The sequence below is a fragment of the Mobula birostris genome, chromosome 8 (genome assembly GCF_030028105.1).
Source record: "Mobula birostris isolate sMobBir1 chromosome 8, sMobBir1.hap1, whole genome shotgun sequence".
NCBI lineage: Eukaryota > Metazoa > Chordata > Chondrichthyes > Myliobatiformes > Myliobatidae > Mobula > Mobula birostris.
The window spans coordinates 24,386,915-24,401,283 of record NC_092377.1 but is presented as its reverse complement, the minus strand read 5'-3'; the positions used below and the strand labels follow the sequence as shown (position 1 = coordinate 24,401,283).

Sequence of the window (14,369 nt, the reverse complement as noted above, 5' to 3'; positions counted from 1 at the left end):
CCAAGTTGGTTCAGTGTGGTTATTATTCTATTATAGATTTACTGAGTATGCCTGCAAGAAAATGAATCTCAGGGTTGTAAATGGTGACATATATGTACTTTGATAATAAATTTCTCTGAACTTTGATTTACAATAAAGTTCTCTGACAAAAAGTAATATAAAGGGAACTTGTGCACTTCAAAGCAACAAAAGTATGTCAAGACAAACCTTATACTTTTTACCCGAATTGTCACAGCAGCTACCAAGAGGTGTAACATAAACATCAAACTGAGAATTGCAAAATAAAACACATATTCATAAATAGTGAGGTTGATTTATTATTTGCAGGGGATTATTAAAAAAAGTTTAGAAAATTGGTATCACTCACATATGCTTGAAAATACCCCATTTCTGGGTTTCAACATTGCCAGAAGGGACACGGGAAACCCATTTAAATGTAAATTTATGATTATTGTCTGGAAGCAAGCCTGAGGAAATTCCAATACTCTGTAACTGAAAAGTTAGTTGACCTGGATTTACTGAGCAAAGATAGGGTTCTGGCTCATTTTTGGGTGGAAATGCATCATAACATCTGACAGCTTTCATAAAAGAGGTCCACATTGTTGAATCCTGGCAGCTAATGCACAGTAACACACATAAAAGTTGCTGGTTAACACAGCAGGCCAGGCAGCATCTCTAGGAAGAGGTGCAGTCGACGTTTCAGGCCGAGACCCTTCGTCAGGACGAACTGAAGGAAGAGTGAGGAAGGGATTTGAAAGTTGGAGGGGGAGGGGGAGATCCAAAATGATAGGAGAAGACAGGAGGGGGAGGGATGGAGCCAAGAGCTGGACAGGTGATTGGCAAAAGGGATACGAGAGGATCATGGGACAGGAGGTCCGGGAAGAAAGACAAGGGGGCGGGGACCCAGAAGATGGGCAAGGGGTATATTCAGAGGGACAGAGGGAGAAAAAGGAGAGTGAGAGAAAGAATGTGTGCATAAAAATAAGTAACAGATAGGGTACAAGGGGGAGGTGGGGCCTAGAGGAAGTTAGAGAAGTTGATGTTCATGCCATCAGGTTGGAGGCTACCCAGACGGAATATAAGGTGTTGTTCCTCCAACCTGAGTGTGGCTTCATCTTTACAGTAGAGGAGGCCATGGATAGACATGTCAGAATGGGAATGGGATGTGGAATTAACATATGTGGCCACTGGGAGATCCTGCTTTCTCTGGTGGACAGAGTGTAGATGTTCAGCAAAGTGGTCTCCCAGTCTGCGTCGGGTCTCGCCAATATATAAAAGGCCACATCAGGAGCACCGGACGCAGTATATCACCCCAGCCGACTCACAGGTGAAGTGTTGCCTCACCTGGAAGGACTGTTTGGGGCCCTGAATGGTGGTAAGGGAGGAAGTGTAAGGGCATGTGTAGCACTTGTTCCGCTTACACGGATAAGTGCCAGGAGGGAGATCAGTGGGGAGGGATGGGGGGGACGAATGGACAAGGGAGTTGCGTAGGGAGCGATCCCTGCGGAATGCAGAGAGAGGTGGGGAGGGAAAGTTGTGCTTAGTGGTGGGATCCCGTTGGAGGTGGCGGAAGTTACGGAGAATAATATGTTGGACCCGGAGGCTGGTGGGGTGGTAGGTGAGGACCAGGGGAACCCTATTCCTAGTGGGGTGGCGGGAGGATGGAGTGAGAGCAGATGTACGTGAAATGGGGGCGATGCGTTTAAGAGCACAGTTGATAGTGGAGGAAGGGAAGCCCCTTTCTTTAAAAAAAGGAAGACATCTCCCTCGTCCTAGAATGAAAAGCCTCATCCTGAGAGCAGATGTGGCGGAGACGGAGGAATTGCGAGAAGGGGATGGCATTTTTGCAAGAGACAGGATGAGAAGAGGAATAGTCCAGATAGCTGTGAGAGTCAGTAGGCTTATAGTAGACATCAGTGGATAAGCTGTCTCCAGAGTCAGAGACAGAAAGATCTAGAAAGGGGAGGGAGGTGTCGGAAATGGACCAGGTAAACTTGACGGCAGGGTGAAAGTTGGAGGCAAAGTTAATAAAGTCAACGAGTTCTGCATGCGTGCAGGAAGCAGCGCCAATGCAGTCGTCGATGTAGCGAAGGAAAAGTGGGGGACAGATACCAGAATAGGCAGAGAACATAGATTGTTCCACAAACCCAACAAAAAGGCAGGCATAGCTAGGACCCATACGGATGCCCATAGCTACACCTTTAGTTTGGAGGAAGTGGGAGGAGCCAAAGGAGAAATTATTAAGAGTAAGGACTAATTCCGCTAGACGGAGCAGAGTGGTGGTAGAGGGGAACTGATTAGGTCTGGAATCCAAAAAGAAGCGTAGAGCTTTGAGACCTTCCTGATGGGGGATGGAAATATATAGGGACTGGACATCCATGGTGAAAATAAAGCGGTGGGGGCCAGGGAACTTAAAATCATCGAAAAGTTTAAGAGCGTGAGAAGTGTCACGAACATAGGTCGGAAGGGATTGAACAAGGGGGGATAAAACCGTGTCGCGGTATGCAGAAACGAGTTCGGTGGGGCAGGAGCAAGCTGAGACAATAGGTCGGCCAGGACAGGCAGGTTTGTGGATCTTGGGTAGGAGGTAGAAACGGGAAGTGCAAGGTGTGGGAACTATAAGGTTGGTAGCAGTGGATGGGAGATCCCCTGAGCGGATAAAGTCGGTGATGGTGTGGGAGACAATGGCCTGGTGCTCCTTAGTGGGGTCACGACCGAGGGGTAAATAAGAGGAGGTATCCGTGAGTTGTCGCTGTGCCTCAGCAAGGTAGAGGTCAGTACGCCAGACTACAACAGCACCCCCCTTATCGGCGAGTTTAATAATAAGGTTAGGATTAGCGCGGAGGGAGTGGAGAGCAGAGCGTTCCGAAGGAGTGAGGTTGGAATGGGGACAAGGTGCGGTGAAGTCGAAACGGTTGATGTCCCGTCGGCAGTTAGCGATAAAGAGATCCAGAGCAGGCAGAAGACCAGAGCGGGGTGTCCATGAAGAAGAGGAGGGTTGAAGACGGGAAAAGGGGTCATCGGTGGGGGTGGAAGAGTCCTTGCCGAAGAAGTAGGCTCGGAGATGGAGACGGCAGAAGAAAAGTTCCGCATTGTGGCGAACACGGAACTCGCTGAGGTGTGGGCGAAGGGGGACAAAGGTGAGGCCCTTACTGAGGACAGAGCGTTCTGCCTCCGACAGTTGAAGGTCGGAGGGGATGGTAAAGACCCGGCACAGATGAGAGCTGGGATCAGAGGGGGGAGGGGGGAGGCTGGGGGTGTCAGTGGAGAGGGGAGGGTTGGGGTGAGAGGAAGATGGAGCCTCTGAGGGCGCAGGAGCTGACGGTGGGATCTGAGGGAGACGGGATTGCAGAGTATTGGTGGGGGAAGGGGAGACGGGAGTCACAATAGCAGCACATAAAGACCCGGCCTGCTAATGCACAGTGATCAGTTTGTATCTGCATTTAACATGTCTTTTGCCAGTCTGTATCTGTGTTCTTTGGTTACTTTTAATATACATAATTCAATGCAGTCTCATATATTTTCTGGCCATTTAGTACTGTACATACTTCCATTAAGTCTACCCATCACTTACATTGTTGTGAAACCGTAGAGCCCAAGTTATTCTAACATATTATACCATTTTGGATACTGTTGGTGGGGACAACCAACCAGGGACAAGTTGCAGTGGTCAGGTCTCTGGCAGCGAGACTGGACCCTCAACTCAGAAAGGAAGGAGGGAAAAGAGGAGAGCAGTAGTGATAGGAAATTCAATAGTTAGGGGACAGATAAGAGTTTCTGTGGGAGAGATCGAGAATCCCAGATGGTCTGAGGCCTCCCTGGTACCAGGGTCCGTGATATCTCAGATCGAGTTCTTGGTATTCTCAGGAGGGAGGGTGAGCAGCCAGATGTCATGGTCCATGTAGGGACCAATGACGTGAATAGGAAGGAGGAGGAGGTCCTGCAAAGAGAGTTTAGGGAGTTAGGTGCACAGTTGAAGGACAGGACCTCCAGGGTTGCAATTGCAGGATTGCTACCCATGCCACGTGTTAGTGAGGCTAGAAATAGGAAGATAATACATCTGCAGGGGCATGTATACGGAAAATAGCGCCTATGGCAAGCACTGAAATTGTGCCCCTGTCCAAACATCTGACACCCATCTTTTGATAACTTTACCATAATATCAGCTCAAAAATACAAGTCAAGCTTGTTAATCTTTTGATTAACAAATTATGGCACTACATGAAAATGATAACTGCACCTTCCTTGCTTTCACTGATGCAAATTGGTCTATGTTGTGATCAAAGTCAGTTTTTTCAGTTTCTTCTCTTTCTACACTCAGCAGAGCAAGATCACAGAATCTGCGTTGACCCATGGAGGCTCTCAAATACGAAAGTATTACTTTTAACTTGCTGAATGATCTCTCACAGCTGGTGATGGAAACTGTAATGGCTAGCATTATCTGAATAGCAATGCGAAGATTGGGGAGGACGCTCTCATCTCCATACTGAACAATGAATTCAAGAAGCTCTTCAGGTCTTGATATTTTCATGTTGACCTGCCTTGATAGCAACATTCTGCAATCCAAAATTTCTTCATATAGCTGCTGTCCATCAACATCAGAGCTGTACAATTCGCCCAAATTTTCGCACTTCTTCTTTAGGTCATTACTGTCGGCACCGTAACACAGTCCCTTGACATTGAGAAGGAACCCAAACTTGGCAGCAGTGTCATGTAAATGAGCGAACCTTTGTCAATTTCTCTGTGAAGACGGTCGAGCGTTCCGTTCATGACTCTTTCCATTTCCTCCTTAGCTGCTAACCCAGCATCTCTTGAGTTCTCATCAGCCATTCGTTTCTTTTGTCTCTGACGTCTTTCAACTTCAATATTCCATTCTTGACAGAGATCAACTCCTTCTTCGAGTGACTCACTGACCAACACTTCTCTTTCAACATAAAAATGATCTCAGGCGGTTTTCAAATCCAGGGCAGCATCGTGGAAGTTCATGCTAGGATCCTGCAGCCTCTTTTGAATACGGTCAATGCAAATGAGGACTTTGTTCCAAAATCCTAGCAAAATCAGAAAATCATAACTCAACATGTGGTTGTACAGCTGCCTTGCATCACTTCTTGTTTCACTGGTCTCGTTTTCATTGTCTTCCATGTCCTGGAGAACTTGAAGTATCTCCTCAAGGTACTTGTTGACGGGCTTCACTGCTTCTGTCCTTGCACTCCACCTGGTTTCAGACTCCAACTTAACAACCACAGGCGCAGTTTTTTTGAGTTTTTCCCAGCGCTGTGTTGAACAAGAGAAAAGCAGATAGAGAGCTTTAATGGTTCCAAAAAACATGACCATCATTGTATCCTGCTTGGCTGCATGTACACCCATCAAGCTGAGTGAGTGATTGTCACAATTCACAAACACCGCCGGGTTGTTTTTCTCATTTATTCTTTGATGAACACCACTTCTGTGTCCAGCCATCACAGCAGCGTTGTCATAGCACTGTGACCAACAATCTTGTAGCTCCATTGCGTCCTTCTCTAGCTGTTTCAAGATGTCTTCAACCAAGCTCTCAGCATCCTTCTGGCTTATCTGGATAAAACCAAGGAAGGACTCTCTAACATGGACTGTTTTCCTCTCAAAATCAACTTCCACATACCTCACGACTTCTGACAACTGCTCACTGTGTGCCTGATCAGGAGTCGAATCAAACATGAGATCATAGTACTTGGCTTTACAAATGCTTCTCAGTAAACTCTGGTGAACAGTGTGTGCCATCATGTGGATGAATTCATTCTGGACACCCGGTGAAAGATAAGACGTGGATCCAGGATAATTTTCCAAATGAGTGAGGTGTTTTTTTATGACAAGGTTAAAGGTGGCCAGTAGTTTCAGTAAGCCAAGGAAATTTCCCACATTGGAGTCATCGACTAGCTGAAGTGACTCCTTGTGTCCTCGCAAAGCCAGGTTCTGAGTTGCAAGGAATTTTATGCAGTGAAGGATTCTCGTCAAGATATCATGCCACTTCTGCTTTTCATTCTCAATCTGTGACTGAAATACCACGTCAATAACTCCTCTGTTTCCAGCTAAATTTCTTTCCATTTCTTTCCACTGTGTGAAGCATTCCCGATGATTCTTGCCACTTTCCTGCTCCAATGAGGATTGATGGTCTGACCGGGAATAGAGAAGACAACAAATACAAAATGCAGACTTTTTAGAAGGGGAATAGACCAGCCATGAGCGAGTCACTTCCTCACCACGACCATTTCCCAATTTCCTCTTGAACCAAGTTTTGTTCATTGAGCGGTTATTTGTTGGTAGGAAAGGCCCCTCACTGTTCTGAAAATACTTCGAACCCAACTTTATTATTTCTGTTCTCAACACGTCAGGCAGAATGGCTTTTCCAGTATCCTTGTCGAACTTCAGAAGTCCAATGTCATGCTGTTCAATCACTTCTGGTATAACAGTTCGAGGCTCTTCGACACCACCCAGTTCACTAGGTTCAGTGTCATCAGGTTCAATCTCGTCAGGTAAAATCCCGTCAATAAACTCATCACCACCATTGTCTTCCCCTCCTGTCATGTCCACGTTCTCTGTTGCAGCCCCACTCTTAATCTCGTCATACTCAGATTTATCTGACTTGACCTCCTCCTCGGCTTGTGACGCACTTGTACTTGATCCACCTTTGAATTCTAACAAGCTTGTAGCAGGTACAGGCGACTCCATGGAACATGTCAAACTACCTGTTCTAGACTTTTCAAAGAAGGGCATGAAGAATTTGCTCGACTTCTTGGCTTCCTCCGCCTCCAACTTTCGTCTCTTCCATCCTTCAGCTCCACTTTCCCTCTACTTGGTGAAGAAACATTTCATGGTCTTCTTACACAATGCCCTGAAATAAGGCCATCATAGTGCTCCTCACCCATGATAATCAAAGACAGATCATACATCTGAAGAAAATTCTTTTTTCACTATCTGAGGATGGCTTGTCTGACTTTAATAGAAACTGCTCAGTGGCAACCCCCTTCAAGTGGCATCCAGGGAACATGCCATACCTGCCATACCTTAGATATGCCACTGTGCAGCTGAGTACGTGGCTAAGGAGATGGTGCAGGAGGGAGGGCTTCACATGTTTCTGGACAATTAGGCTTTGTTCCAGGGAAGGTGGGACCTGTTCTGACAGGACGGTTTGCACCTGAACTGGAGGGGGACTAACATCCTTGTGGGTAGGTTTACTAGTGCTGCTCCAGGGGGTTTAAACTAGATTTGTAGGGGGAGGGGAACCAGAGTGTTCGAGCAGATGGTGAGTTGGAGGAGGACAAAGGTCATGCAAGGACTGCAAGTATAGACAGAAATCAAAGGTTTGTACGACATAGAAATGTTCTCAGGTGCATCTATTTCAATGCAAGGAGTATTGTAGGTAAGGGAGATGATCTTAAGGTGTGGATTGGCACGTGGGATTATGACATTATTGCTATTACTGAGACTTGGTTACAGGAAGGGCAGAACTAGCAGCTTAATGTTCCGGGGTTCCGTTGTTTCAGACGTGATAGAGGGGAAGGGATGAAAGGGGGAGGAGTGGCATTACTAGTCAGGGAAAATATAACAGCTGTGCATAGGCAGGACAGCCTGGAGGGCTCGTCTACAGAGGCCATATGGGTGGACCTGAGGAATAAAAAAGGTGTGGTCACACTAACAGGGTTGTATTATAGACCGCCCAATAGTCAGAGAGAATTGGAGGAGCAAATCTGTGGAGAGATAGCAGACCGATGTAAGAAACAGAAAGTTGTAACAGTAGGGGATTTTAACTTTCCACAAATTGACTGGGACTCCCACACTGTAAAGGGGCTAGATGGTTTGGAGTTTGTCACATGTGTTCAGGAAAGTTTTCTAAATCAATATATAGAGCTACCAATGAGAGAGGATGCAATACTTGATCTTCTATTAGGGAACCAGACAGGTCAGGTGACAGAACTATGTGTAGGCGAACATTTTGGGTCCAGTGACCATAATGTCATTAGTTTCAAGTTAATTATGGATAAGGATAGGTTTGGTCCTCGAGTTAAGGTTCTAAATTGGAGAAGAGCCAATTTTGTGGAAATGAGAAAGGATCTAGGAAGAGTGGATTGGGATAAGTTGTTTTCTGGCAAGGATGTGTTCAGTAAGTGGAAGGCCTTCAAAGGTGAAATTTTGAGAGTGCAGAGTTTGCATGTTCCTGCCAGGATTAAAGGCAAAGTCAACAGGCATAGCGAATGTTGGTTTTCAAGGGATATTGGCAATCTGGCTAAGAAAAAGAGGTAAGTGTATAGCAGGTATAGGCAACAAGGAACAAATGAGGTACTTGAAGAGTATAGAAAATGTAAGAAAATTCTAAAGAAGGAAATCAGGAAGGCAAAAAGACATGAGGTTGCTTTGGCAGATAATGTGAAGGCAAACCCGAAGGGTTTCTACAAGTATATTAAAAAGAGAGTAAGGGACAAAATTGGTCCCCTAGAAGATCAGAGTGGTCATCTATGTGCGGAGCCTCATGAGATGGGGGAGATCTTAAGCAGTTTTTTTGCATCAGAATTTACTCAGGAAACTGGCATAGTGTATATGGAAGGAAGGGAAACAAGCAGTAGTGTCATGGAACATATAGAGATTAAAAAAGAGGAGGTGCTTGCTGCCTTACAGCTAATAAAGGTAGATAAATCCCCCGGGCCTGACATGATATTTCCTTGGACCTTGAGAGAGACTAGTGTAGAAATTGCAGGGGCCCTGGCAGAAAAATTTAAAATGTCCTTAGCCACGGGTGCAGTGCCGGAGGATTGGAGGGTGGCTCATGTTGTTCCATTGATTTAAAAAGGCTCCAAAAGTAAACCGGGTAATTACAGGCTAGTGAGCCTGACATCAGCAGTAGGTAAATTATTGGCAGGTGTTCTGAGAGATCGGATATGCAAGTATTTGGACAGCCAAGGGCCGATTAAGGATAGTCAGCATGGCTTTGTGCGTGGTAGATTGTGTTTGACCAATCTTGCAGAGTTTTTCGAGGAGGTTACCAAGAAAGTCGATGAAGGAAAGGCTGTGGATGTTGTCTACATGGACTTTAGTAAGGCCTTTGACAAGGTCCCACATGGGAGGTTAGTTCAGAAGGTTCAGACACTAGGTATCCACGGAGAGGATGTAAACTGGATACGAAATTGGCTGTGTGGGTGAAGACAGAGAGTGGTAGTGGATGATTGCTTCTCAGACTGGAGGCCTGTGACTAGTGATGTGCCTCAGGGATCTGTGCTGGGACCATTGTTGTTTGTTGTCTATATCAATGATATAGATGATAATATGGTAAATTGGATCAGCAGGTTTGCCGATGACACTAAGATTGGAGGTGTTGTGGACAGCGAGAAAGCTTTCAAAGCTTGCAGAGGGAAAAATGGGCCAGAAAATGGCAGATGGAATTTAATGCAGACAAGTGTGAGGTGTTACATTTTGGAAGGACAAATCAAGGTAGGACATACACAGTAAATGGTAGAGCACTGAGGAGTGTGGAGGAACAAAGGGATCTGGGAGTTCAGATACATAATTCCCTGCAAGTGACGTCACAGGTAGACAGGGTTGTAAAGAAGGCCTTTGGCATCCTGGCATTCATAAATCAAAGTATTGAGTATAGGAGTTGGGATGTTTGGTGAGGTTGTATAAGACATTGGTGAGGCCAAATTTGGAGTATTGTGTGCAGTTCTGGTCACCTAACTATAGGAAGGATATCAGTAAGATTGAAAGAGTGCAGAGAAGATTTACCAGGATGTTGCCGGGTCTTCAGGAGTTGAGTTACAGGGAAAGATTGAACAGGTTAGGACTTTATTCCTTGGAGCATAGAAGAATGAGGGGAGATTTGATAGAGGTTTACAAAATTTTGAGGGGTATAGACAGAGTAAATGTGAGTAGGCTCTTTCCACTTAGATTAGGAGAGATAAATATGAGAGGACATGGCTTTAGGGTGAAAGGGGAAAGGTTTAGGGGGAACATTAGGGGGAACTTCTTCACGCAGAATGGCGGGAGTGTGGAATGAGCTGCCATCTGACGTGGTAAATGCGGGCTCACTCTTAAGTTTTAAGAATAAATTGGGTAGATACATGGATGGGAGAAGTCTGGAGGGTTATGGACTGGGTGCAAGTCAATGGGACTAGCGAAATAAAGTTTTGGCAGAGACTAGAAGGGCCGAATGGCCTGTTTACTGTGCTGTAGTGTTCTATGGTTTCTATTCATATTCTCGTCATTCTACACAGTCCCACTCTAGGTGTCCCTGACTCAGCTACAATTCTCTGACCTGGTCACAAAACAGGAAGATGAAGTCACAGAAGCCATTTAGTCCATCTTCTGGTTTAAGATGGCGCTAGTGAGACACAGTGATGCTTTACTAGCAGCAAACAAATCTACTAACTACTCTATTAATCACACTTTCTCTGGACAATTGTCACTGCAGTCAATAGCCTGTAACTTCCCTTTTGAACCACCTGTGCAACCTGGCCATTTTTGCAGTCTTCTGGGGGATTCGGTGAATTAGAATTTCAAAGATGCAGTGTGGCACGTACGTGCCAAATCGAGGCGGCGGCGCTCGGGCCCAACAGCGAGAAACGACCCAATGTCTGCCCACAGCTGGAGTAGACTTATGGCCAAATTGAGCGGCAGGGCCTGGGCTCCAACAGTGAGGAACAAGCTGATGCCTGGTCGATATAAGCGCCAGGCCAGATTGAAAAGGTCAGGGTGTCAGGGCTGAGGCTGGTATTTAGATTGCTGCTCCATGAGGTTTACTCACCTCTGTGCTGAACTGAGGCTGTGGCCTGCAACAAATGGGCTGTCGACTGGCTGCAGTGATGAACTGGCTTCAGGGCTGCGGGCTCACTTTCGTGAACTTCAGTTCTGAGTGCTATTTGTTTACTTCTAATTGTTTGCACAACGTAGTGTTTTGTGCATATTGGGTGTTTGACGGTCTTTTTCAAGAGGTTCTATTGGGTTTCTTTGTATTTGTGGTTGCCTGCAAGAAGATGATTTTCAAGGTTGTACATAATATGCATACTTTGAATTTTGAAATCCACTCAGTCTGACTCCCTGGCTCAATCCCTACAGCCCTGCAAACACCTTCTAAAAATGTCTCTGAAATTTTGTGTTTAAATCAGTTACTGTCTCCTTTTGAGCCACCCTCACTGACAGTGAGTTAAAGGTCTTTACTCTTCATTGCATAAAGTATTCTTTCTCAGTCCTCATCTGTATCTCAGCTCCAAAAACTCAGAATTCTACACCCTCATCTGTGTCCCTTCACTTAATGGGGGCAATTTTTCTTTGTTTACCTTAACTCAACTCTCTGTAATGTTAGGCATGTCTGCCGATCTCAACCCTGAACTTTCACATCCTGAAACCACTCTGGTATACTTCCTTTGTAGACGCTCCGGGACCTCCACATCCTTCATAATGTGTGATCACCGCAAACCACAATAAGACACAATATTGGAGTTGTGGCCTAACCAGAGCATCATTAAGTTTCAATATAACTTTGTGGCTTTTGTACCATATGAAGCCAAGATCTTACTCTCTCAACACGTTCTGATATTTTCATACATCTATGCACATAGGTCCCTCTGTTCCTGCAGCCAATTTAGAACGCCATCACATCCAGGTCAACATCCTATTTCTCACTGCTGCAATGGCACTAGCTCACATTTCTCTGAGTTAAATTTCATCTTCCACTTTTCGACCTATTCTGCAAGCCCATCTGTGCCCTACTACAGTCTGTTTAAACTGAAGAGAGTCAGCTGACTGATGCTGTAATCTGGAGCAAAACTAAACAAAGTGCTAGAGGAACTCAGAGAAACGTGACTGGTGATCCAGAACTAAATAGGAAATAGTCCGGCTCTTGGCAATGTGCAGGATCCCAGGGGTCTGAGTCCATAGGACGCTCAAAGCAGCTGCGCAGGTTGACTGTGGTTAAGAAGGCATATGGTGTATTGGCCTTCATCAATCATGGAATTGAATTTAGGAGCCCAGAGGTAAACCCACCCAGCCAACACACTTTTCGTCCCTCTTCCCTCCTGGAGAAGGCTCAGGAGCTTGAAGACTCATATGGCCAGATTTGGAAACAGCTTCTTTCCAACTGTGATAAGACTGCTGAATGGATCCTGACCCGGATCTGGGCTGTACCCTCCAAATACCCAGACCTGCATCTCGGTTTTTTTGCACTACCTTACTTTCCATTTTTATATTTTCTATTTATGATTTACAATTTAAATTTTTAATATTTACTATCGATTTGCACTCCAGGGAGCGGGAAGCACAGAATCAAATATCGCTGTGGTGATGGTACGTTCTAGTATCAATTGTTTGGCGACAATAAAGTATAAAGTATATAAGACCCTGGTCAGACCCTACTTCGAATACTGTGCTCAGTTCTAGTCGCCTCACTACAGGAAGGATGTGGAAGCCATAGAAAGGGTGCAGAAGAGATTTACAAGGATGTTGCCTGGATTGGGAAGCATGCCTTATGAAAGCAGGTTGAGTGAACTCGGCCTTTTCTCCTTGGAGCGACAGAGGATGAGAGGTGACCTAATAGAGGTGTATAAGATGATGAGAGGCATTCATTGTGTGGATAGTCAGAGGCTTTTTCCCAGGGCTGAAATAGCTGCCACAAGAGGGTGTTGGGGGGTAGGTACAGAGGAGATGTCAGGGGTAAGTTTTTTTTACACAGAGAGCGGTGAGTGTGTGAAATGGGCTGCCAGTGGCGGTGACGGAGGCAGAAACAATAGGGTCTTTTAAGAGGCTTTTGGACAGGTACATGGAGCTTTGAAAAATAGAGGGCTATGGGTAAAGCCTAGGTAGTTCTAAGGTAGAGACATGTTCGGTACAGCTTTGTGGGCCGAAGGGCCTGTATTGTGCTGTATGCTTTCTATGTTTTTAAAATCCAGTTACTACACAGGGAAGGCTATTTTAAGATTGATACTTTATTGATCCAAAAAGAAATTACAGTGTCACAGTAGTGTAAGGGTGTTACTGCTAATGCTGTAGGTTATTTCATGTACTGGTTTTTCTGTAGAAGCATTGTTTGGGTTATTGTGGAGATAAGGGATGTTTAGGAATGCGGGTCATCCAATCAGGAAAGTGGAAGGAGAGGAAGGTTCTGGAGAAGGCTGGGATAGCGGTTTTGTGACTGACACTGGTGGCAGGTCTTTGTTTTTGTTTGGTGGTAGATGAAGAGTGAAGATGCTAGAGAGAACTGGTCGTAGGATTCGATCCAGTGGGGAAATACGATTTTAAAAACGCAAACACGAGGAAATCTGCAGATGCTGGAATTTCAAGCAACACACATAAAAGTTGCTGGTGAATGCAGCAGGCCAGGCATCACCTCTAGGAAAAGGTACAGTCGACGTTTCGGGCCGAGACCCTTCGCCTGAAGTTCACCAGCAACTTTTATGTGTGTTGCAGGAAATACGATTCGATGGAGCCCAGGCGCGGAGGTCTGCCGAGGATCGGTGAATATGGCTTTTGGAATATTTGAGCTCCGACTTGTGCACATTTGACTGTTTAATTATAATGGGCCCTTTTGTTTCTTTTTCTTTACTAGCTCTTTGGATAAGTTACCATTCACAAATATACTTTATAATTGTATTCAGTGTGCGATCTGTAATTTTATGCTGACTGGCTGTTTCAGGGCAGTAAATCACACAGCATTCACACACATAAGGGTTTGGGTAGGTGAGACATCCCAGTCTCACAGGTTTGGCAGGGCCAAAGTCGTATACACCTTAGGCACATGAAACCGGAGAAAAGCGAGTTCGTCAACACGGAATCCAGCGGCTGTTAGCGAGAGGCTAACCAGCTGCATTTCGAGACACACCCAGAAAAAGGGGGTTTCGGTAGCATTACAAGTGCACAGCTATAAGTATTAGAAGAGAAGTAAAAAGAATAAAAAATAAGTTACCACAAACAGTCTAACAGGAGGGGGTCATCCTTCCCTGGCTATAGGTTGACTCATTATAGAGCCTAATGCCAAGGGTAAGAATGTCCTCAGATAGCGCTCTTTGGAGCAGCGCAGTTATCTTCGTCTATAACTAAACGTGCTCCTCTGTTCAGCCAAGGTGGCATGCAGAGGGTGAGAAATATTGTCCAGATTTGCCAGGATTTTCCGTGGGGTCCTTTATTCTACCACAGCTTCTAATGTGTTCAATTTGACTCCCATAACAGAGCCAGCCTTTCTAATTAGTTTATTGAGCCCGTCGGCGTCACCCATGTTGATGCCATTGCCCCAGCACACCACCTCATAGAGCAAAAGAAAAGAATTCCATTTGAGGTTAGAGATGGAATCGGATATACATCTGCTCTGGGAGGGTTTGCTTCCTACAAAGCAAAGCATGACATCATAAGTGGCT

General features: G+C 45.4%; 1 protein-coding gene across 1 annotated transcript in view; it reads right to left on the bottom strand.

Annotated features, from left to right (window-relative positions):
* Window positions 1–14,369, bottom strand: part of ryr2a (ryanodine receptor 2a (cardiac)) — a 785,545-nt gene that overhangs the window by 123,809 nt on the left and 647,367 nt on the right. The gene's annotated exons all lie outside the window — the stretch shown is intronic.